Source organism: Papio anubis, chromosome 16 (assembly GCF_008728515.1).
Source record: "Papio anubis isolate 15944 chromosome 16, Panubis1.0, whole genome shotgun sequence".
Taxonomy (NCBI): Eukaryota; Metazoa; Chordata; class Mammalia; order Primates; family Cercopithecidae; genus Papio; species Papio anubis.
In genome coordinates, this window is record NC_044991.1 from 75579713 (window position 1) to 75605679 (window position 25967).

Below are 25967 nucleotides of genomic sequence, written 5' to 3' on the forward strand. Positions count from 1 at the left end.
TTAGCCAAATCAATTATCTCCTCAATGTATCTTTATGAAAGACAGACTTCTCTTGACTGTGATGGCAATGATGATGTCATCTCACCTGCAGCAATAGTGCAATTTTGAGGCATTTGGAGAAGAGGAAGGAAGAAAAGAAATAAACAACAGAAGTGGCAGGATTTTCCTGCAAAGATAGTCATGCATTCACTTGCTAGGAATTCAATATCGAGCCTAGCCACTTTCGGTGACCTAAATTGGGTCATAACACTTCATTTAGGGTGAGTTTGAACCAACACTTTAAACAATGAAGACATAAATGGATTGGAAACTATCAAGAGCATTACACAGAGTAAGGGCATGTGTAATCTTGTACAAAATTTCATTTTACCACCCCGATTTGTGTAGGCATTTTGTATGTGTGTGTGGGTGAATTATTATTAGCGTCATGGCCTTGCGTGCATGTATGATACTGGTCAATGTAAAATGTATTTCTTTTATTGTAAAATTAAGCTCTCCAAATGTTTGAAAGTCCACCAGACTAGAAACGCGATAGTTCAGGAGAGCTCTTCTCAATACTTTGTACCCCTTCTTGTTAGAGAGGGATGTATGTCAACTTTACCAAGTCATGGTGCTGGCTTTTCCATGCTAAAGAAAGGCACTGGGCGATTTATTCCATTCAAGTATAATCTAAGAGGCAAGCAGGCAAAGCTAGCTGACCATTCTCCAAAATTAGTTGCCTCTTTCAGTAGCGATTTTCAAAGCAAGATGTTGGCATGACAGTTGCTGAGACTATCATGAAAAATGTTAGCAGAGGCAGTGAAAACTGGGACCCTGTGAGACACCCGAGGAGAGCCCTAGCCAGGCACATTCTTTCGCGTGGGCTCAGCACTTCTGTAATCTACCAAGCCCTGGCCCACCTCCAGCAGGTCACACACTACCCCTAACCCAGCTATCCACGCCCCTTCCTTCCCTCCCTGGCCCTGGCCCGCCCACAGCCCAGCCCCATAGCCCAACTCCCTAGACTGACCCACTCCCTCACTGGCCACACCCCCAGCGGTCCAGCCCCAGCCTGGCAAACACATTTTTGGCAGTAAGACCCTGCCGGTTTCCAAGGGCTTTCCGGAGGGGCATTTCAGTCTTATCTTTCTGTATAGATGAAACCTGGTGAATTCTTCCATTTCTGCCCCAGCGGCCTCCCCTCCTGGCGCCCAGGCCTCCTCATAGTGTTTTTGTGTATTTGGGACCCAGGCACACTCATCACTCAGTAAGATGCCTACTGAGATCTGCTCCTGTGCCCCGGCTCCAGAATCCCTGGCCCAGCGATTGAAGGCGGGCAAAGCCACTTCCCTCTGGGGTGGCGATCTCCAGAAGGGCTGGACTCCAGAGACCACAGGAAAAACGAAGTGGGTGACCACTCCAGGATCTCACCCCAGTTGTAAGCTCCTGGGGCAGCTCCGAGCTTTCTGGAGTGGTTTCTGCCCCCATTGGGCGATTTGTTAAGAGTCCAGGCAAGAGGAGGTCGATGGGAAGCCACAGCGTCCCACAACCACCAGGGGAAGCAGGAACCACTCAGAGCCCAGTCTGCTTGCAGTGGGACAGTGGCTCTGATGACAAAACCTTGGCAAACTCTGCTTCCCAATACTCCTCTTGGTAGCCTCCTTCCTATAGCATCTGGGGCGCTCAGCCCAGGAGATCGCAGGCGCTGCCTGAGGACCGCCCTGAGTTTCTATGAGAGTCCCTGGAAGCTGATGGCACTGAAGGCCTCGAAAGTAGAGGCTGGGGCGTGGGGCTGTGGGGGTTATGGGTCCTGACCCACCCCAGCAGCCGAGGCATGGAGCAGGGGCTGTGTCACAGAAAGAGACAGCAGGTCCCATGTGCAGCATGCATGGGGAATGGTCCTCACCACCCTGGGCGCTAGGGATGGCCCTGTGCCTTCTGCCGGCCTGTGGCCAGTCCTGTCGGTGGGTTCCATTGTCTGCGTGAAGAGTAAACTCACAGGTGGGGTTAGGCGAGTGATGGGAGTTAATTATTCTGGATCGCGTGGGGAATCTGAAGATGGAATTGTGAAACATTCATGGTTGCCCCAGTATTCAGCCAACCATGCCTGTGATGGGTCTGTGGTGTGTGTGTGTGGGGAGGGTATGTGTGTGATGTGTGTGTGTGTGGGTTTGTGTGTAATGTGGGTGGTGTGTGTGGGTGTGTGTGTGTGTGGTGTGTGCAGGCGTGTAGAGAACATATGTGGTGTGTGGGGGTATGTGTGTAGTGTGAGTATGTGATGTATGTGTGTGTGATGTGTGTGTGTGGCGTAGGGGTGTGTGTGGTGTGTGTGTGGTGTGTGAGTGTGTGGCGTGTGGGTGTATGTGGTGTGTGTGGGGGCATGTGTGGTGTGGTGTGTGGGGGGGTATGTGTGATGTATGTGTGTGTGGTGTGTGTGGTGTGTGTGAGTGGCGTGTAGGTGTGTGTGGTGTGGGAGGGAGTGTGTGGTGTGTGGATGTGGGTGGTGTGTGGCGGTGTGTGTGTGGTGTGTGTGGGGGTAGGTGTGGTGTGGTGTGTGAGGGTGTACATGTGTGTGAGACATGTGTGAGTATGTGTGTGGTGTGACCGTGTGGCATGGGGTGTGGTGTGGGAGGGTGTGTGGTGTGTGGGTGTGTGTGGTGTGTGTGTGTGTGGTGTGTGTGGTGTTGGGAGGGTATGTGATGTATGTGTGTGGTGTGAGTGTGGCGTGTGTGGTGGTGTGTGTATGGCATGTAGGTGTGTGGTGTATGTGTGTGAGGGGTATGTGATGTATGTGGTATTGTGGTGTGTGGTGGGTATGGCGTGTGTGTGGTGGTGTGTGTGTGGCATGTGGGGTGTGTGTGGTGTGGGAGGGAGTGTGTGGTGTGTGTGGATGTGTGTGTGGTGGTGTGTGTGTGGGGAGTGTGTGGTGTGTGTGTGTGGGAGGGGTGTGTGTGTGTTGGGGTTGACTGTGTATAAGTCCCTGATTTAGGATTCCTTCCTCCTAGCCTGATTCAACGGATGGAGCCAAATGGCCTAGCGGTTAAGAACATGGTCTCTGGAGCCAAACTGCCCCTAAACAGCACCGACCACTCTACCTCTGGCTTTCCCATCTATGGGGGCTTGTGTGCATCTCATGGGGTTGTGTGAGGATAAGTGGTACTTATTCCCCATATGGGAATAGTGCCTGGTGTGTGCCAGCTCCCACCACTCTGCAAAGAGGGCATGTCCTGCCTCCCCACAGCCAACTCATACCCAACAGCCCCTGCATGGACGTGGATAGAAAGAATCTGCTATTCTCTGGGGGACCTGCATGCACCTGACTTCAGCCTGGCCTTCAGGGGTCATTCTCAGGGTGAACCCAACTTGGTTCATATCTAAAGGAATTTTAGCCCCGAGAGGGTGTCTGCTGGGTCCCCACTGATGAGCACCCCAGAGGGAACGATCTCAGGTCAGATGTCCCTTTCAGAAGAGATAGTGGCAGGAACAAGAAAGATTTCAAATGCCTATGCCCTGGGTCCAGCTGTGCCCTGGAGGATCCTCCCACGTCCATGAGGAGACGTGGACCTGCAGGGCTGTTTGTAATGGCAGAAAATTGGAACCCACTGGAAATCCCATCAACACAGAAGAGCCAAAGCCAGCCCTGGTGGAGCCTCCCCAAGGAACACTAGGCACAGTGAGGAATGAGGCAGAACCTCGTGCAACCCTCACATCAACGGGGTCTGGGCTGCCCTGCGTGAAAAGGAAAAATGTAGGAGGATGCAAACAATGTATAAATTCACCCACATAAACACACACACATATGGACATAGACATAAATTCACCCCATATAAACACACACACGGACACAGGCATAAATTCACCCATATAAACACACACACATATGGACACGGATATACATGTGTTTCAAAACCCCTCAAGAGCATTCTATATAATACATGAGATGGATTGGGACACACTTACATAAATATATCAACTGCCCGAAAGCCTCCAGAGTCCACTCCAAGCCCAGGCTGCACAGACCTGGCCCTGCCCAGCTGTTCTCTGCTCCCCACCTCTCCTGTCCTCCCTGCCCTGCTCCTGCCATTCCCCAAATGCCACCCACCAGCCACCATGCCCTGGAAATGCAGCATGTTCCCGCTTCAGGCTGCTGCTCCTGCTGTCCCCTCTGGGGGACCAGTCCTCCTCCAGGTGACCCATGACCACCTCCTTCTGCTCAGATGCCACCTCCTCCCAGAGGCCTCCCCTGACCATAACCACCAGTCCCCACCCGGGTTCCTTCCATTTCTGACTCTGCTCTGTATTTTATTTTTCATCTGCCTCATTCAGCAGAATGTGCGCTCCATGGAGGTGACGGTTGGCACACAGTGGGTACTTAATAAGCATTTGTTGAATTTATTTCTATATCTTGTCTGAGTAACCATATAGACGACTGCTTAGGAAAAGCCCCTGAGAAGGCTCACGCCCAACCCAGCAATGATTGTGGGCAGGCTGGTAGCCTGGGGGAGATCAATGGAGACCTGAGCTTGTCTTTAATGTCTTGGTTTTCCTACAGGGAAATACACTTATGTATTAATTGTGTCATGAAAACTAATTTTAATTAAAAAATCAATTTCATGCAATATCGATTTCACAATAAAGAAATAGAATTTTTTAGTTTCCTTGATTGAGATATTTGACACCAGGCACTTCGTCATTCAGAAAGAACCAACTTCACAGTAAACAAATTTGGGTACCTTAATAACAAGATCAGCAGCAGCTGCAGCGCCTGCTCCTCCCGCTAAGTTACGCAGGGCTTTGCTCATACCAAAGCTTTGCCTCTCACGACCTCTTTCGGTCCTTACGACAACGTGGCAAGGTTGGAAGAAGATTATGACTGTTTCTCTTTTGTGGAAGGAGGTGGAGTGACTTTCTCCCTGCGCTGGGCCCCTGTTGGAAGATTACAGCAACAATTCACCAGGCCCTTCTTCACCCAACCCCAAATCTCGCAGCCCAGTAGCCCGTAGCCCGGACCCTGCCCCCAGCCCCAGCAGTGGGCTGTGATTGGCCTGATGCAGCCAGCTCTTCCCACTCTCTGACCTTGACTGATTCAAGAATGGGCACCTGGCCCAGGTGGGCCAGTGAAAGGTAAGATGTTGCCTGGGCTCCTGGCTTTTCCATGGTTTCCTCTGGATAAGTTGGACAGGATGCAGCTCTTAGAACCACTGCAGCCTTCTCTGCTGCCGTGAGAGAAGACAGCCTGAAATCATGACCTATAAGAGAGAAAAGAACCAAGAGAACTTGAGGGAAACTGAGCCACAGCCTGATCCAATCATTCCTGATGCTGTTTATCTCTGGGATTTTTGAAGGCTTGAGCTCACAAATTTCCCTGTTGGTCACACCTGTTCCCACTAAATTTTCTGTTCTTTGCAGCCATAGCTCTCTATCTGATTCTGACCCTGGTGTCACACGATAGTAAGGGGTAGATTATTAAACCAAGGCCTTCCCTGGCTGGCTTTTTGTGTGCAAAACACATCTTCTCACAGCCAACCTGGTTCTTTACTTCTAAACTTCAGTCACAAAAGATCCTAGAGGTCACCTCGTAAAGCCCATTAGTGTAACCCCTGAGCAAAGTGAGGCCTGGGAAGAAGTCGTGAGCCCAGTTCACAGGGCTGGACTTTCTACCCCTGATTGCTCCTGTTCTTAGGTTAACGTGATCTAAGAGACCACCTGTGACAAGACAACCTGAGCTTCGTCTGTCAATGCAAAGTCTGTGTCTGCACAGCCAAAATGAAGCAAAGTCTGTCTGCACACCCAAAATGAAGTGGCAAACAGTGGCCGTTGTAGATCAATCAGCGATAAAACCTCTCTGTCCCAAGTATCTGGATATAAACGTACTTTTGCTTTTCCTTGAAAAATTAGATGACAGGGCCTTTTTTGTAATTGATACTGTTCCTTGGGTATAGATTTTCAGTGTCACCTTAGGTGCATATTTTCATCAAAAAATAAAAATACAAAATCTTAAAACAGAGCAAAGAAGAAATGTGAAATAATATCCATTTCATTCTGCCCCCACTCCCTTTGGACTCTCTGACTATGCTGAGGTTTGGTTTTCATTTTACTTATTTTAATAATTTCTTCTTTCCTAACTTTTCCTAAAATAAGAACACATAGACTGAGATATATATTCTCCTGGTTTTCTAAAGCATGACCAGGAGAGACGCATCCTAAATTGGAATTTTTCTCTACATGGTCGTGTCCAAGGGTGAAGAAAGCAGGAGCCAGACATACTACAGCTTTGTTGAGCACAGTGTCAGTGTGCAAGTGAGAACAGGCGCTCAGAGTTTCGCCCGGTGGAAAATGTTTATCAAGGTAATAGCAGACCCGTCAAGACTGTGTTACTCTTACAGTGACAAATTTTTATGGTAAAAATGACTGCAATTTTAGGCCACTGTAAAACGTCTTTGGCTTGTGCTGAGCTAGAGACAGTAAGAGCTTGTGTGATAGATGCTCATTATCTGCCATCCTTCCAAGGAATTTTCACATTCACTTACTTCCCACAATCCCATCAGAACAGTTTAACACAAAAGCAATTTTTATAGTCTGGTGATTGGGAGAAGAGAAGTCATCTTGTTAATCAATTTTTACCTAATAAGATAATGATGCAAAACACACTTTAAGAAAAATGTTAGAGAAATCACCCATGTGGTTGCAGTTATAGCAGATTTGAGAATAATGGGAGTTTTGGAATGGGGGATATGGGTGTTCAAATTCTGGCTCTACCATGTACCTACCCGTGTGACCCTAGGGAGGGTACTTACCTAAGGACATCACTCACTTGACAATGTAGGGTAACTGAAGAGGTCCCTTACCTGACAGGTCGCTTCCCTTCGCAGAACCCTCTCTTTTCAAGGATTGTTGGGAAAGCTCAAGGTCAGTATATCTTAAGACCTTGCTTCTCAATGTACAGTCTGTAAACCAGCAGCCTCTTCATCACCTAGAAGCGTATCAAAAATGCAGAGTTTGGGGTTCCACCCAAATCCTACTGAATGGGAATTCGAGTTTAGCAAGACCCCCAGGTGGTTTGTGAGCAAATCGAAGTGTGAGAAGCACTGCCTTAAACACTTTGCCTGTTGCTAGGTGACTGGCAGGGACTTGACAGAGTCTGGCTGTTGGTATAGGTTCTTACTGTGTGTGATGGCTAATTTTGTGTCAACTTGACTGAGCCAGGGGATGCCCGGATATCTGATTAAACATTATTTCTGGGTATGTTTGTGAGGATTTTTCTGAGAGAAATTAGCATTTGAATTAGTAGACTAAGCATAGACGCAGACCCTCCCCAGTGTGGGGGAGCATCATTCAACCCATTGAGGATGACTGAATAGAATGAAAGGGCTTAGAAAGGTCGAATTCTGGCTGGGTGCAGGGGCTCATGCTTGTAATTCCAGGACTTTGGCAGGCGAAGGCAGGAGGACCACTTGAGGCCAGGACTATGGGACCAGCCTGGGCAACATAGGGAGACCCCATTTCTACAAAAAATGAACTTAAAAAACAAATTAGCCAAGTGTGGTGATGCACACATACAGTCTCAGCTGCCTGGGAAGCTGAAGTGGGAGGATCAATTGAGACCAGAAATTTGAGACTACAGTGAGCTATGATCACATCACTACACTCCAACCTGGGCAAAAGAGCAAGACCCCATCTCTAAACAAGAAAGAAAAGGGAGAGAAGGAGGGAAGGAAGGAAGGAAGGAAGGAAGGGTAGGGGAGAGGAGGGGAAGGAGGAAAGGAGGTGGGGAGGGAGGGGAGGGGGGAGGGAGGAAGGAAGGAGGGAAAAGGAAGGAAGGGAGGGAGGGAGGGAGGGAGGGAGGGTTGGGTTCTCTCTGCCTCTCTGCCTGACTGCTTGAGCTGAAACATGAGTCTCCCGCCTTCAGACTTGAACTGCCATCTACCAATTGCTCTGGCTCAGTCTGTTGAACACCATCACTGGCTTTCCTAGGTCTCCAACTTGCAGATGACAGATTGTAGGACTTCTCAGTCTCCATAATTGTACAAATCAATTTTTTATTTTATGTATATTCGTCTCCTATTGGTTATTTCTCCTTTAAAATGTTTTTGTGTGGTCTTAGTTTTCATAGTTCACACTACTTCACATTTGACATGGAGTTACTTTGAATTGCCTGCATAATAGTCCACTGAGCAGTTATGCTACCAAAACATCAGGGGGTTGGACTAGGTCCTGCTGCTCATCACACAGAAAGCCAATCACTGAGATGAAAAAAAGTATTGCCAAGGAAGAAGGCTTTAATCAGGTGCCACCCCCAAGAAGATGGGAGCTTAGCCTCAAATCCATCTCCCCGACTGACTAAAATCAGGTGTTTATATAGCAGGCAAGAAATGTAACAATGTGCAAGAAAACAGGAACTTGGAAGGGCAAGGAAGCAATCATGGTGGATGAGGAATCCTGCAGTGATCTGGTTTCAGTTCTTTGCAACTTTTTGTGAGAGGCCTAAAGGTCATTTCCTGAGGAAGGAACTCCCATGAAACAAATATGTTTCAAGCCTCTTAAGACCAGAGGGCCAATGTCTATGTTTATCAAAAAGAAGTGTCTATGCAGCAATCGGGTTGGTTTCAGTCATACCATACTTTATTCTTCTATTCCCTCTCGTTTCCAGAATTTTGCTACTAGAAAATAGCATGTTAGTGAGCATGCTTCTAAATACAGCTCTCCTTCTGAAGGGAAAAACAAATGAAAAGCAAATAAATAACAGGAATAAAGAAAGAAGAGAAAAAGGAAAAAAAAAATCATGTCTATGTCCCTTTAAATTTGGAGGGGTTGAATGTCTTCTCTAATCATATTGTAAATTACGGGACCAAACCAGCTACCTATCTGCATCCAGTAGACAGTAATGGGGGGATGTTACTGAAACCCCAGGAGTTTGGTCTAGGCCTTCCTGCTCACCACACAGAAAGTCAATCACTGAGACAAGTATTACCAGAAAGGAAAGCTTTCATCAGTGCTGTAGCCAAGAAAGTGAAAGATCAGTCTCAAATCTGTCTTCCTGACTGACTACAGTTAGGGGTTTATACAGCAGGGAATAAATGTAACCATGTGTGGGAAAACAGGAATCAGGGAAGAAGAGTCAGTCAACAAGAGGCAGGTGGTCAGCAGTCGTGATGGGTGAGGGATCTGGCGGCTCTCATTGTCCAGATGCAGTGATCTGGTGAGTTTCAGTTTCTTGATGCCATGTGGGAGGCCTGGTGGCTGCTTTTTTAAGAAAGGAACTCAGATAAGACAAATGTAACTTTCTCAAGTTGCAAGACTGGGAGGGTCAATTTCTATGTTTACTCAAAAGAAACCATAAACATCAGTTCTATGTGACAATTGGGCTGGTTCTGGGGACAATTACCCCACCAAGTACAGGCACAAAGATGCAGGGAACACAGGATGCAACCGGAGGAGGGACTGGTCTCACCTCCATGGCTTTGATGCCTCATAATCACTTCCAAGCACGAGCCCTGCTAGGCCTCTCCCACAGCCATAGGAGACCCTGGAGAGCCCTGGTCTTAGTGCCCCTCACCATTATCTATTCCTGGTCACCAAGGACTGGCCAAGACCAAGTGGACTGTGCCCTTTGCCATCCCCACGCAGGTGCCTGCTGCCCTGAGCTGCTTCCCTGATGGGCAGCCATGGGGCTTCCCCCTCTCCAGAGCCACTGCCTGTTTTATGTGAGCTCAAAACTCTGGAGACAAAAGCTCTCGCTGCCCAGAGCATGTGTTCTAGAACTCAAAACAAGTAAATGACTGAGAAATTGAGTATGTGCAGGGGTGGCTGGGTTGTGGGACAAAGCAGGCAGGGAGGGGGTGGAGGACCGGAAGGGGACTTGGGTTCAGGGAGTGGGAGGGGTCAAGGGGCTCAGGGAGAGTAGGGGATCCTCATGCCTCAGAGCTGGGGAAGACTGGAGTGGGGATGAGGGAGGGCTTGGGTCCTGGGCCTTCTTGGCTGCCCGGGGATAAAGGGGAGATGGGAACAGCCTGCCGGTTCCCAGAGAAGTGATGGTAGGGCTGGGGCTGTGAGCAAACCAGGGAGCTGGGTCTTGCAGGGGCGCAGAGCTCTGGCATCTCTTCTGTCCCGTCCCTGGGCCAGGCCTAGAGGAGCCTGGGCCGCAGCACGTTCCATGGTGTTGCTGCCTCTGTGAAGTTTCAGGAGCCCCAAGGGCTGCCCAGGGGCCAAAGAATCTCCTGTGACCTGCCCCCTACCCAGCAGAGGGAGAACCTGGGATCCCCCTCTTCTGAAACAGTCTTTCCAGAGGCAGCTGCAACTTCTCATCTCACAAGAGGCAGCATCACTCAGAACCCCCAGACAGGCCATTGATTAAATGCCACGGAGGAGAGTGGTGATGGGGTCTGCGGAAGGCAGCTCGGAGCCAGAGACAGGACCGGGTGATGGATGGCCCCAGGCCCCGCCACTCCCTGCCCAAAGTGTATTCCAGGTACAAGGGTAATTAAGAGAAGTGTTTCTTTTTTATAGCAAGGTCCTTTTCCCTCAGGTGCTGAGGTGGTTAGAGATTAAAACATCATGAATAGAATGTGGAGTCCCAGAGAAAGAGCAGCCAGTGAGCCCAGCTTCCAGGAGGGTCACGGGAGAAGGTAGAGCCGCACCAGAGGTTAAATAATGGCCACCCAGAGACACAAGTCCTCATCCTTGCAACCTGTACATGCAACCTTGCTTGTCAAAAGGGTTTGCAAATGTCATAAAGTTAAGGACTTTGACATGGAAGGATTATGCTAAATGCTATCGCAAGAGTCCCTACAGGAGACAGGCAGAGGGAGATGACACAGATCCACAGAGGAGGACGGGGCAGAGACTGGAGCGAAGCAGCCACAAGCAGGAGAAGTGGCAGGAGGTGAGGGACCGAGTCTCCTGGGGAGCCCCTGGAGGGAACACAGCCCTGGGATTTTGGATTTCTGTCCTTCAGAACTGTGGGAGAACGAATTTCTATGGTTTTAAGGCGCCAACTGAGTGGGAACTTGTTATGGCAGCCCTAGGAAGCTGATACAACAGTGGGGAGAAGAAGCTGCCTTTATTCAGCCTAACTCATGGATGAGGCAGGAAGAGAAATCCCACACATCATTTCCTTGTTGCTGAGGAACGGCTTTGCCGCTCAGAGCCCTCGGTGTCTTACAACTCCTCGAGGTGGACCGATGGGCAGAGAAGGCTACTGAGACAGAAGAAAAACATAAAACAAAACAAGGGTTTGTCAAGGCCCTTTGGAATTTAACCACAAAAGAGATAGAAACAGCCAAGGGCCTAGATTCACTTTGAAGGCTCAGTAAGTGGGCCTTCAGCAAAGACAGGCTTCCATCCATCCATCCATTCCTTCATTTTCTGAGCAGATATCATGCCAGGCACTTTTCTAGGTCCTAGAATACAGCTCTGACCAGCACAGACCTGGCCCGGGCCCTCAGAGGGTGGGCGTTCTGGTAAAGGAGGCACAATAAACAAGGAAATACAAAACAAGATTGGTGAAGAGGGTGAAACTGCTCTACAGGAAATAAACTGGGAATTGAAAGAGCGAAGGGAAGAAAGGCCACATTGGATGGGGAGGTGAGGACGGCGTCTCTGAAGAGGTGAGCTTTGAGCTCAGGCTGAGCACTGAGAAGATTCCAGCCCAGTAAAGGCCATCAGGAGAGCACGCCAGGTCAAGCGCACAGCAGGTGCCAAGGCCTGGAGGCAGAACTGGGCTGGACAAGTGCAGGGAACAGAGAGGAAGCCAGGACTGGGGAGCTGGAGAAAGCACGTTGCAGGGATGCAGGAAGGGGTGCGGGGTATGGATCAGGCAGAGCCTCCTGGGACAGGGTGAACCCCCTGGGGTTCACATGGGGAGCAGTGGGAAGTGATTGGAGAAGTTTATATGGTGGGCGCGCAACACAGCTGGCGTGCATGTCTGGACAGCCACTGGTTGGCTGCTGGGAGGGAATGGAGGGAATGGAGGATTGGGGCAGAGAATGGAAACCGTGGGTCTAGGCTGAACCCAGACCTACAAGATGCGAGACCTCGTGCAAATGTATCTTTCCTGAGCCTCAGGTCCTCGTCTGTGAGTGAGGAAATCATGAGTCATCCTGAGGCTGTTCTGAGGATGTAATAAGAAGGCGCCCACAGCAGAGCCCAGCACACAACGATAACAAGCGAACCTTGACCTTCCTAGTCTCATGCCCGTGACCCAGGAGATAACTCCGACCAAAATAACGTGCCCTCGGGTTGTCCCATGGGTGTGCTTGTGTAGACCTGGCCCCTTTATCAGTCCGGCATTCATTCTGTCTCGGCTGTTAGGGTTTCTTCACATACTGAGAACATGGCTCTGGTATTGGGACTGCAGGTTCTAATTTACATCTCACCTGGGAATGGCAGGGCAGTTCATTAAAGTGACTCAACCCAGAACAGAGCTGTTAGGGAATGAGGTCGTAAGGCTTAAGAGCAAACCCTTGCCTTGTTAGTTCAGCAAGAATCCAGGAAATTTTCTTGAAGCACATACCTTCCCTTGCCCAGAGTTTTCAAACCCCAGGCTGGGTTTAATGGAAACCATGATTCTCTTCCACCAGATTGCTCAGAGGTATCCACTTGTCCTTCAGGTAGAGGAAATAAAATGGGCCACCATGAGGCAGCAGGCAGACAAATACAGACAAATTCCAGGCCGGCTGAAGCATTCAAAGCTAAATCCAGAATTCACGAACCTTCTCCTGCACCAACCATCTGATTGCTTCAAGATTCTTTGAACAGGTGGCTGCCAGGGATTCTGGGCAACTGTGGCACCCCAGAGGCAACTGCTCCTGGGAATTCAACAAGAATGAAGAGTAAAATTCAACAAGAATGAAGAGTAAAATGAGGAACAGGGAATCACTGTCAACCAAAGAGACACTGGAGACTTAACAACCAGATGCCATGTGGCCATTCTTGAATCTTGATTGCCAAAAAGCAACAGGAAAAAGACATTTGGGAGACAACTGGAGAAATTCTCACATGGACTGAATGTTAGACAATTATAGGGAATTATTTTTAATTTTGTTGGAGGTGATAAAGATATTGCAGCTATGTTAGAAAACATCCATGTAAGGTCTGGGATTTGCCTTAAAATAAGTTGGCAGGAAGAGGGGAGAGAGCTTGAAGGAAGGAGCAAACCCTGATAACCGTTGAGCCTATGTGATGGGTATATGCTGGTTCACTGTGTTCTTCTGGTTGAGATATCCAGAGTAATTCTTTAATTGTATTCAGTTCATTTTTCAAGATTGCAATTTCTTTGAGCAAGTGTTGCTGAATATTGCGAAACGTAGCCCGGGGATTGCCATTGTGTCATTTTTTGCTATTGCCCATGTAGCCAGGTATGAACAGGGCGTTTCACATGGGCATGAGGCCGGGACTGTCAAGTATTACTAGCTGTTCAGTAGACATGGCTCCCTGCGACCCCTGGCCAAGTCCTGCATGCCAGGACTGGATTTCATGTGCACGCCATCCGAAGCTACCGGCTTGCTCACTACACAAGTCAACAGACTGATGTGACTGTATGCAGCGCTGAGCACAACAGCTGGGGCCTGTCACCCAGCTCGCCAACAGAGAGCCAGGGGTATTTTCAAGCAAAAATAATGGGCCACCATGGCATTTTAAAGGAATATGATTTATCTCTGGGACTGCATCCAGGCTAGAGCTGCTGGAGGACAATGACAGGCTCCCGGGCCAGCGAGGAGGCTTTCATACCTCGGCTCGTCTGCAGACGGAGGACAGCTGGGGCTTCGCAGGCCAAGGTGCCCAGTGGTTGCGGTGATCAGCAGGGGACACAGAAAAGCAGCCAACTCTGCACCCTGAGGAGGGTGGAGATTTGGAGAATTTCTGATGAATTTGAACCACACGATGGCTCCTTGGAGGAACCGGGAGTCCAGGTGGGATCTTTGCAGGCAGGGTCACGTGGTTTGGTCGCCTTCATTACTCAAAAGCAGGAATCTGTGTTTGGGAAGATGTGAATTACGTACTTTTGATTGAAAACAGCTGCACACCCACAAATCCCTTTAGCCAGTTAATTGGACCATGACAGGCACTCCAGATGTCTACCCACATGCCCTTTTCTTACCAGCAGGACCCTGACGATCACACGCTCCTGGATGGTGCCCAGCTCCCTGGCCACTCAGCCTGTGTGACACAGCTCTAGCCCAGTGGAGGCGGTATGAGGAGGGGGGTTGCGGAACAGGCGGCTACTAGGGATTCTGGGTAAGTGTGGCCTTCTACTTAAGCCCCTTCCTCCTCTTACCTCCTCCTTTCTCCTCGCCCGGTTGGAGGCAGACAGGAGGCCAAGCGCAGCAGCACCAGCAACCACAAGAGGCCTCAAGGTGAAGGCACCAGCTGAAGATGGCAGCAGAAAGGCAGAAGGAGCCAGGCCCTGGGTGATATCCTGCGGCCCCACACCTGCCCTGGCCCCTCTGCCCCTGGACCTGTGAATCTGGAATAAGGCAACTTCCCCCCGGAGATGCCACCGTGCCTGGGCTTCTGTGGCTTTGAGCTGAGCACAGCCCTGGGTGATGGAGAGAGATGGTAGTGGTCACCCTACCCAGCAACCACCTGCACAGGTATACGTTCCAGGTCGGCTGAAGCCCTCAAAGCTAAATCCAGAATTCACAAGTCTTTTTCTGCACCAGCCATCCTATTCCTTCCAGATTCTTTGAACATGTGGCTGGGAATCACCGGAGACCTATCCTTTTCCACCCAGGAATCTGTCTGCCTCCTGCTGCCTTTCATGGCACCCAGGCTAAGCCCAGACTTTGCTCCAAGAATGAAGCTGGCACCCACAGCAGGGAGAAGCCAGGCAGCAGGAGCAGGCACTTCTGAGCCTGCGACGTCAGGGGGCCTCCCTGGGTCTCCAAGAGTGCAGGGATACCTGAGTCTGCAGCCAGGGTTTGGGTGGCTGCAGCTGTACCCGGAGAGGGCGGCGGGTTGCGGGGGTTGCCAGTGGTGAGGCTCCTGCCCGCTGCATGGAGCAGCAGGCCCGCGTCTGCAGTGAGAGTTTGGGCGGCTGCAGATGCATCTGGAAAGCAGGGCTCCTGCCTGCTCCCGGACCCCCAAGAGCACAGGGAGGCTCAGTTCTGCAGCCATGACTTGGGCTGGTGCAACACCTCACAGGAGGGTGGGGCTCTTGTGTGCACCTTCGAGTGGGAAGCCCAGGCCTGCAGCCATGGTATGAATAGCTGCAGCAGCACCTGGGGAGCTCCTGCCGCAGCTTGGAAGGGGCAAGGTCCCCAGCTCCCGTCAACTCCATGAAGCGGGCAACACCGGCTGTACATCCCTGCTACACCTCCCTGCTACGGCTGGTGTGATGGCAGTGGGAGGCCATCTGGAGAGGCTGCTGCCACCAGTGGGGACTGAAACTTCACTGGCCCCTTGGGAAATCTCCAGCCTCCCAGAAACCAAGAGAATATTTCCGCCTGCTGAGTTTCCCACCACGACCGTCCTCTGTGGGCCTCGCCCACCTCCAGTGGGGCCGTTTCCTTTGGCCTAATTAACTGGGCTGTCAGGGAACGCAGCTGGAGTTGGCTTTGCTTGCTTCTGGCCAGGAGAACACATTTTGGTCTGTTTTAACACCTAAATGACACACGTATGCCCTGCGTAATGCAGAAATGGGAAGTTCCTATGTGCGGAGGGAATCGTAGGCATCTTTGTGAGCTTTTGTTCAAAGTAAACAAACCTCCAGCAGGAGCTCCTTGCTGGGAGGTCAGACTCTGTTGCTGCAGCTGCTTTGAGGGCCCCCAAGCAAGAAGGAATTCTCCTAGCAGATGACCTTTGAACTCAACAGCAACTCTGCCCTGGGTCTGTCTCCAGCCTGCTGGCCTAACCTGCAGATTTTAGACTTACCAAGCCTCTACAATCGTGAGTCAATTCCTTACATTTCTCTCTCTCTCTTTTCTTTCTCTCTCTATGCGTGCGCGCGCGCACACACACACACACGCATGCATATACATACATTTCCCTTTAGTTCTGTTTCTCTGAAGAACACTGATTAATAAATACACTCACTTTCATTATGGACATAATCACATGTGTCCCGCATAGTTTTTGGAGCTGATATTGCAAGAATAAGCAAAATTACATATATATGTGCTTTGTTAGTAGTCATATTAATAATTATTACTCTAACCTTGGATTAAGTATGAATTTGATAATTAGTACTCTAATCCCATATTTTCCTGCCAGCTTTATCAATTATTGGCACAGGACTAGGTTCATACCAGAGGATCCCAAATCCTTCAGAGACATCAGGGTTAAGGTCCGAAGAGGAGGCAGAGTTTACCCTGATGGTTCAAATCAGATATTAATGAAGGGACCCTTTGCAGAGGGGCAGTCAGGGCTAAAGAATGAATTGGGAAGTTGAGACACACAGAGATTAGCAGCTGCTGGAAGCTATTACCATCCCCGGGGAGGATGGGACAAGCAGAAGCAGCCACTCACCCGACCAATCATCAGGGAAGGACAGAGGGGCCCCGAGAGACAGGACACTGAAGCAGGGGGCCAGGGAAGAAAGAGCCCCCCTTTGTCGCTTCTCTGCCCCCTCTCCTCCTGCTGGTGTCTCCCACTGACTGAAACCGATCCAAAGCCACAGGCCAAGGGAGCCTGGCAGGGGCCTGCAGAACAGACCCTGAGCACAGAGCAGGCAGAGCTGAGGATGGCTGTCAGGGGTGAGGGGTGTCTGCTGGGGAGCGTGACTGTGCCCAGTGCAGGTCCGGGAAGGCCACTCCAGAATGAGCCAGCATGAGGAACGCTGGCCATGGGTCCCCAGGGGAAGGGCCTCCCTTGAGGTCTGGAGGAGTGACCGGCTCTGCTAGGGAACTGCAGATATCCTACCTCAGCTTGCCTTTGCTTTTTCCAGACAGCCCAAGAGGCTGCAGAGAGGGAGGAGGTGTTCAAATAGGCATGGCCAGGTGAGCCAGCAGACGGTTCCCCTCTGTGGCTACTCCGGCAACACCTGGGGGTGGCCTCGAAGCAGCCTTGGGCTCTGAACCCCTAGCCTTGCTCCAAGAACAGCTCAGGGAGAGCAGAGAGCAAGGAACACGCAGCACGGAGCACGTCACAGAAGCAGCACCAAGCAAGCCCAGCTGCAGGTCACCCAGGAGCCTCCGGTCCCCGTCCCCCGTGGCCTGGCCTGCTAGCCCCTCACTCTCACCTCCTCTTCCCTTCCTCTGAGGAGAAGGAACCTGGGCCTTGGGCTCGGCGGGCGGGCCCTGCATTTCCCTGCTAGCATTCCCATCTCTGGCAAAACTGCCCATTACATGTGGAGGGGTCGCCCTGGGCCTCCACCTGCCGGGGTCTAGTCCCACAGGGCATCCCCTCTGAGCCTCTGCCAGGAGGCCGGGCACCACCTGACATCCCTGAGGGCCTTTCTGGGTGTTTATCACTTACTTCCCTCCTGCGTGGGAGTGAACAGGACCCACAGCCTCTGCCCCAGCTGCTTTAACAATGAGATCGGACAGTCCTGGGAAGCTCCAATATCTGGTCTGAGATCAGATGTTCCGTGAATTTCTCGTCACCCTCTCCGTCACCCCCTGCACCCGCTACTCCCCCTGCTGTGCACCCCTGTTGTCATCCCGCAGACCCCAGAACATGCAAGGAGTATGTTTCCACCCAAAAGTCATTTCTGCAAACAGTTTGCCTCCTGTTTTGTCACTTGTTGGGAGAAAGACTGTCAGAGCCTAACAGCTCTCTAAGGCCAGCATCTGTATGTCAAAACCAATCCCGAAGCCCCAGGTCAAATTCACAGTCAAATGGAAAAAGTGGAAGAGGGAGTTTTAGCACCTATCACAGATCTCCCAGGGGCCACGTTCTGTGCTCGGGGCTTCGCTGACACTAAGTTGAATCAAATGAAATTGATTTTATAGGTCATAATAGTTCAATATGAGCAACTTTACATGGTCCTCCTAATATTGTCTCCTGACTCCTCGAAAAACACTTCCGACTTCACTCACTCTTGCAGTGGATATTTATGGAACATCTACCAAGTGCCAGGCCTGTGTTGGTGCCAGAGATGGGGGAGTGCCTGGATTGGGCACAGCCCTTGTCCTCACAAGGCTCACAGTTGAGGAGGGAGGCAATTAAGGGACCATCTGCCCAGGTGATCCTGATGCTATAAGTGCACTTACTGCTTTTCCCCTGGTAGAATCCCCCAGTGGTCAAAGCCCAGAAGACCTCACTTGGCTGTAGACAAGAAGCTGGATCTTAAAAACCTTGATGACTAAAGGTAGTGCTATAATAGACTACAGTCAGGACTGTAGAGCATGGGGACAGGGAAGGGGGATTTCCGGGAAAGATGCAGAATAGTGTTGAGAAGCCAATTTCCTCCTCAAGTGCTGTGGGTGTACAGCACTCTTGTCTAAGCTGACTGGAAGGGGAAAGAGAGACTCAAGTTATTAAAACTGTCAAGTTGACCAACAGAAGAATTTCAAATGGTATGTCCTTAATACATCTCAGAATGGAGAAAGGTGAGATGCCACAAAGGAGCTAAAATGTTCATTTTTCATCATGAGAGCACTGATACATGTTATCTAAAGACGACAAAGCTAGAACTAGACTGTCTGAGAATAGGTTATCTAGAATATTGGCAGTGACCACCAGAAAGGCTAAAACTAGAAGTTACAAGGGAATCAATGCCTGGGAAAGAGGAAGAATTTCACTTTTCATTGATTGCCATGCTTCTCTGTGTGATTTTTTTTTTTTTTTTTTTTTTTTTAGACGGAGTCTCCTTCTGTCTCCCAGGCTGGAGTGCAGGCAGTGGCATGGTCTCGGCTCACTGCAACCTCCGCCTCCAGGGTTCAAGTGATTCTCATGCCTCAGCCTCCCAAGTAGCTGGGATTATAGGCACGTGCCACCGCATCCGGCTAATTTTTGTAGTTTTAGTAGAGACGGGGTTTCATCATGTTGGCCAGGCTGGGCTTGAACTGCTGACCTCAGATGATCTGCCCACCTCGGCTTCCCAAAGTGCTGGGATTACAGGCGTGAGCCACCATGCCTGGCTTGTGTGATTTTTTTAATGTAAGCATGTATTTGTTAGTTTTATAATTGAAAAACAAACTAAAAGTAATAATGCTCTAAGTAAATGTGCACAATTTACATAAAGTATATACCAAAGTACATGAAGTGGGTAGTCGTACTCTCTGGGGATCCTGGTTTCCACCCCCACTGCCCCCACTCCCCAGAGATCACCATGAGCAGTGGCATCCGATGGGATAAATGGGATGACAGAGAAACACGGCTCTGTCCTTCCACAAGCATTTATCCCATGGGTGCTCCGAGCCATGCATCGCACTAAGCCCTGTGTGGTGAGCAAAATGAATGGGAAATAGATCTTTCTGGGGCTTTACCATTGTATAGTTCACAAACCTCAAAGTTCTTCCTTCTAGTTATTCAGTGATGCAGGAATTCCTCCACACATCCCACCAAGCGTCATTCACCTCTTGATTACCACCAGTGACAGTGAACTCACTTTCTTCCCAAGGAGCTCCAATGATCATTAGAGAGTTCAGTTAGAAAGTTCTTCCTTGTGTTGAAAAGAAACCCAGGTCCCTACAACTAGGCAGGGGCTTAGGGGTGCTACGGGAAGTTTTAGACCTAACTATGATTTCCATTTCCCTCCCCAAGCTACCCCAGATAATCCTAGAATCTATCTCCAACAAGAGTGCTTAATACAAAGAGAGCTTCCACGACCCTCTGGAGCCCCCTCCAATGGGACTGTCCCCCTGAGCCCCAGTAGAGAAAGTTTGGCATCCACACTGCCTGAAACTTCCAGCCATCATCTGGGGCTTTGAGAACTGCAACCCTCTGGTGGGTGTAGACTATCTTGAGCTATAATCCAGCCTTTCCTGATCATAGCATCCCTTATCCTGTATCTAGGATGCTAGAGCAGCCCTGCCTAGCAAGGTCCAAGGGGCCTCCGGACAGTCTTTAGTGATGGATACAAGGTTGGCCTGTAGCTCAGAGTGCAGAGAGGTGTCGAGCCCTGAGCTTCCTTCGCAGTGCCTTCCTCTTCCACATACAGGCTGTGTCTGTCCTTCAGGTGTCTCTCCTCCACCCATTACAGGCAGCTGGGCTTCTTTCTGACTCGGGGTCACTGGGTGGTTTTCAGCAGCTCGGCCTGGTGCATGGCTCATGAACCCTGTGTTCATCAGAGCACACACCTTCCATTGCAAACACACCCCTCCAGGGGGCCTGACAGCCTGTCTTTGGGGATATGGTCCCTGGAGCTCAAGCCAGTTAGGAGCTGTCTGGGCCTTTAGTGATTGCTCAGCCTCCCTAATCCCTCATCCCCAGAGGTAAGGGCAGGGCTCCTGCAGATTAGAACCAGGGCTTTTTCTGATATTTCTGTCCAGTGTTAGAGCCACAGGCAAGGCCAGGGAAGGGACAAGGAAGGAGACCCTGGGCTGCTTTTGAGCTCTCGAGGCAATGGGTTGCAGGTTCATCACTGCCCTGGAGCAGGAACCATCGGGTGATTTGGAAGACAAGGGGGTGGAAGGTGGAGCAAGAAGTCAGGGGGCAGGGGTTCTAACCCTGGAGGGACAGAGGAGGTTTCTTTGTGGGAGGAGGGGGAGAAGAGCCTTGGGTCCCGATGGGCGAGACCAAACTTAAAACCCTAACCTGTGCCCTCCCTGACCCCACGTCGTCCCTGAATCCGCCCCTACCTGAAAACGGGCAGCTGCGAGGGGCTGGCGCCCAGCCTCTGCCCGCCTTGTGGCCGCGCTTCCTGGGGGGTCGCTCTCTTCCAGGTGGCCCAGGATGGCTTGCCACCCAGTCTGCATTCCAGCCAGTGGGTGGGGGAAGGAAGGAGACACTTGTGTTGCAGGGCGCAGCCTAGAAGTCAGACCCATCCCTTCTCTTTCCATCCTATTGACCAGAACTGAGTCACGGGCCCACCCCAGGACGAGGGATGCCAGAGAAGGTGGACTTCATTCTGGGCAGCCTGAGGTTCTGTTGGTATCAAAGAAGAGAGCAGGGGCATTGAGCAACAGTTAGATGTTTCTGCACAGAGACATGTGGCTAGATAAATTATCTCACTGCCGGGCCACCTAGGCCTTGCCAAGCTCAAGGAAAAATTAAAACGAAGAATTTCCACATCTGTAGAAATGGTCCAGCTATTTCCACATTTGCTTCTTACTGGGGCCCATGCAGAAGCTGGGTCCTTGAAACCCTGCTGAAACACCCTGAGTCACACACACCGGGGGCCATGCCACCTGGGTCCACCAGAGTCACATACTTCCTCTTGGCGAAAAGAAGTGCTGCTCAAAAAAATGCATTTAGAGAATCTGTCAAGATCCCGTCTGACACTGAAGTCCTTATTTGATTAATAAGCTAAGGAGATGCATTTCCATTCTCCCTTGACTTTAACAGAATTTAATCTGTTATTCCATTCATATTTTTCTGGAGACGGAGTGCAACACAGTGGTTTAGAGTATGGATTTCGGAGCCCAGCTGCTTGGGTTCAAGTCCCAGCTCCACCATTTGCTTGCTGCGTGGCCACAGGAAGGTACCCTAACCTCCCTGTGCCTCAGTTTACTTATCTGTGCAATGGAGATGATAATAATCTCAAGTATAGTGGTGAGAATTTAACAAGGGAATTCCTATGAAACTTTCAGAACAGAGCCCAGCATGCAGTAGGCATGAATTAATGTTCGTAGGGAGAGGGTAGCCAGTATTGTCTTCCCCTCTCCCCGGTGGTCAATATTAACCAGTGTTCAGCACACACATGGCTGACTGCCACCAGACTGCCCATCACCGCTCTCCCTTAGCTCACGCCCTGAATTCTACTCAGGTGTGGGCCAGCAACTTAACATGGCCGCTTCTCTTTCCTTAGCTCTCTGAGTTGGCCAAGCATTTTGACATATGTCACCTCAGTCTTTGAGCTCCCAGCAGTCATGAGTGATGAATATTAGGAATTAGCTCTATTTTACCAAGGAAAAAACCTTGACCCCTAGAGGAAGGGTCCCTCCCACAGTCAGGTACCTGTGAACAGCCACAGCAAGACTCGGATGTCCCACTCTCCCATGAGTCATCAGCGTGGTGGGCAGCCAGTGCCTCCATGCCGGGTGCTGCCATAGGTGCTGGGCACACAGGTTCTTAAGTCAGGTCAGTCCCTGCCTCCTTGAGCTCACGCACAGGTAAGGAGGGCGAGAGATGCTCCCCAACTCGTCACGCACTCAAGTTCATTTCAGATGGTAGTGAGGGGTCCTGAGAAGATGAAACGGGGTGACATGCTAGGAAGTGCCTGGGTGGAGGGGGCTCCTGGAGACAGGGTGGTCAGGGAGGTGCTCAGGAGGTAACAAATGACAGAGCTCTGAAAGGTGAGAAGGTACAACCATGCACAGGGCTGAGGACAGGAGCACGGCCACACAGGGGAATGAACCTGGCCGTTTGTGGCACAGAAGGAAGGTCAGCGAGTCTAGGAGAAGGGGAGGAGGAGTGGGCAGGCCCCTGGCGCCTGCACGTCTGGAAGCATCGCCAAGTTTCCAAGCATCATTCCAGGGCAGAGAAGCCTCCCCTCTGGGCAGGAGGGGCTTGCTTCACGAGCAGGAGGGGTGGGGGAGCAGGAGGGAGCCCTGATGTCCCGGCTGCAAGTCCAGGGCTGGAAAACCAGGCGGGCCCCCGCCAAGGCTGCTCCTTCCCCATCGGGCCTCTGCCATCTGGTTGGGACATCTCAGACTGAAGAGCAGGAAGTGTGACTGTCACAGGCCAATGTCTGTTGACGAATCTCCCAGCCCAGATGGTGGCCTGCGGTGGGCTTCCTGGTGCACGCGGAGGCGACTCTGGCGAGGGGGATTCCCTCCCCTTTGAATTTTCTCCTGGTTCTGGCCACGTGAAACTGGGCTGGTTGGCTGGGCTTCCTTTTCTTTATTTGGCTTTCTTATTCTCCAAATAAAAGATGAAAAGTCAAAACATAGGCATAATGCAGAATTATAACACTTGGATTTGTTTAACTTTATCCCTGCAATCGCCCAAATATTCACATAGTTCAAGAACACCACTGTATAACAGGCTACTCAGGGAATGTGGCATGATGACACTTGTAGGAACCCGGTGGGTCATTTAGGCCTCTGTTTGTGTGTCTCTGTGTGTCCCATTCTGTGGGTGTGCACACAACAACCTCACACAAACTCACCGGTTCCCTTGTGTGTGTTTAGACAACATGAAACTTTGCATCACAAAAACCACCGAGTGATGTCAGAGGCGCCATGAATCATAATGACAGCTCCTGGCCTGGTATCCAAGAAACCTCAACACGCTGCTAAGTCACTGTTCCCCTCCATGAGAACCGGTCACTCTCTTTGAGCCTCCACTTGAAGGGGACTAAATTAATCTAGGATGACCCATATTGTGCCGCAGCTAATGACCCAGTTCACCTCTGGTTAATTTTCTGCTTCTGGGTGTCCTGGGAACGGGTGGTGTTTACTCCGGTTGGGACAAACCTTTATTAATGAGCCGGAGTGTTGGCTGCCCTGGGCCGAGTGTTTTAATAGAAATCGGCCAATGGGCCAGGGCCTGCTGAAGCTGCAGAATATGAATAAGGCCCTTTTCTCTCTCTTCCACCCTGATTTGCATAACTAAGCTTTCTGCCTTTTTATCTTTTTAATGTGTTTGTTTGTTGATTATTGATCTGTCCCCTATGGAGGGACAAATCGTTCGCCCACCAGGCAGTGGCCTAAATTTGGCAGAAGCCCCAACCATGTCTGCAGCAAACGAGCCAGACAGTTATACTTGTATTTGTAGGGACAATTCCAGGAGAATTTATATGGCCCAAGGTTGTAATGATCAAAATTACACTGGCCTCCAGCAGACTCATTAAGGGGAATCTTGGCAAAGGAAGACTTGATGGGTAAGAAGAAAAGAAAAGATCCTCTTTCATGGTAAAAGATCTGGCTCAATTTAACAGAAAAGCTCAAAAGCCTCTCCAAATGAGGCTGCAGTTTCCCTGGGGAAAGAGAAGGTACTGCTGAGTTTTAGAAATGTGGTTCTCAGCTGTGTCCGAACCTATGCCACCTTTCTTTAAACCAATATTTTATAATTTTCACCTTCATATCTTGAAATATACTTCAAAGGTCATACAGCCTATCCACGTCTTTTTAAAAGCTCAATATAATGCCCTAACTATAATATAAAGACAGAAGTGTAAGAAAAGTAATTTATGTAAAGTAATTTGTAAGAAATTAATGCATATTTCAACATGCAAATGCTCTGACCGACTGCACTACAAGTGACGAAGCTGTAAATGCAGACTGGTGACAAGCCTGTTGAGTTGCCACCTCAAATGTCATGCATATTGCTGCTAGTGAGGAGAGAGCTCAGGATGCTGACCTGCTGTTGGTGAACTTTTGAAAAAAACAAACACAAGCTTCCCTTGATTTACACCAGAGTTGCTGTCCCAGGAAAGTCAGTGATTATTAAAACATTATGATCGTTTCTATGTAAACCGGACTTTTCGCTGGAGGCTCAGATCATTGTAAAGAGGGTTTGCTTACATGAGTGTCCAGTGAAACATTCAAAATTAGTGCAAGGTACAAGATAAATTCTCCATGGCATGGGATTGTCCTGTGTATTACCGCCGTGTAGTATCCTCAGCTCACACCCCAATGCCGACATCACGCTCCTCTCAGCATCGTGCACCCAAGGCACCTCTTTAGGGGCAAGACCGCCATTGATAACCACCACCCCTTGCACAGCCACATGTGCTCACAGAGGCTGAAACCCACTGTTGTCCCCACCTGAAGTTTTTCTTGTCCTGTAACCTTTCCCTGGCTGGCTCTCTACCCTGCCTAAAATGAGGCAGGGAATCCAAGGACATCTCAGCTACCTCAGGTCTCACCCACCCTCTCCCCCTCCCCAGGCAGAGAAGAATAGAGTCCTGAAACGCTGTCCCTACAGACTGAATCAGTCTCCTGGGTCTGAGGGCTGCACATACATTTGTTCCCGGTTCCCCCGGGGCCTGACACCCTCACTCCTATACCTCTGTCTTGGGAAATCCCTCAAAGCTGACTGTACCTTCTGTGTGGGTCTTGAGGGCCTCCACCAAGCAGCTCTTTCCTATTGATCAGTTTGTTCATTCACTTGTGTATTATCTTTGTTAACGAAATATGTCAAGATAATCACATAAGTCAGAATAAAAATGGCCAGTGCAGCCATATCTCATCAACTTGGTGCATTTCTATGTACAAGGTCAATTTTCACACACAGGCAGACTCTGTCTACATTTTCTCCCAGGATTCTACCATACTTCCTTTTCAATCCTTCTCCAATTTCCCTGCCCCTTGCCTATCTCCTCCTTCCCAACCCCACTCCCAAATGTGTCTCCTTCCACAACTTTCTACACACTCACAGGTTCATACACACACATATACATACTGACAAGGATTCCCTGACCTCTCTTTATAAGGGTTTGGGTTTCTTTTGCAAAATATAATTTGACTACATAAATACTTCACACTGTGTTTTCTTAATCCTCAATATGGTACAGACATCATCTCAATTGATATATCAGGATCCATCTTAGTATTTCAAAATAACCACCTAATATTCAATAATATGAATACACTTTACATTAATCAACCATTCCCCTACTGATGGATATTCAGAGTGTTTTCAGATTCAATGATTCAACTATAATCAACTAAGTATGATCAGCACTGGAATAAATATCTTTGAATATGTATTCTTGTACTATAGAACTTTGGTTTCTATGGGATACGTTTCTAAATATAGGATTTGTTGGGTGGAAGAATATGCATATGTTGAAACCAGAGGCACTGGAGTGATGAATTCCGCCTAGGGCAAGACAGGACTTGATTCTTGCTGGAGGAGCCATCTGAGTTTGTGAAGGGCAAGGAGAATGCATGGGCCGAGAAAGGTGCTCCCAAGAGTGATCCCTAAGGCAGTCAACAGTGTAGATAAGAGAAAGAAACCGACGGAAAGGAAGTCTTCCTAACCAAATTCCAGTGTAAAAA

General features: G+C 49.8%; 1 long non-coding RNA gene across 2 annotated transcripts in view; it reads right to left on the minus strand.

The window, feature by feature from the left end:
* Positions 1–18689, minus strand: part of LOC103887965 — a 72607-nt gene extending 53918 nt beyond the window's left edge. The window contains exons 1-6 of one of the 2 annotated variants that reach the window (XR_004179105.1): positions 14078–18689; positions 13708–13950; positions 12491–12785; positions 6828–6952; positions 5056–5228; positions 4713–4905 (exon numbers count right to left, since the gene is read on the minus strand). This is a non-coding gene — a long non-coding RNA (uncharacterized LOC103887965). Of the gene's footprint in view, positions 1–4712; positions 4906–5055; positions 5229–6827; positions 6953–12490; positions 12786–13707 lie in introns of both variants that reach the window. The other variant, XR_004179104.1, reaches the window with a different exon arrangement.
* Positions 18690–25967: the final 7278 nt, after the last annotated feature.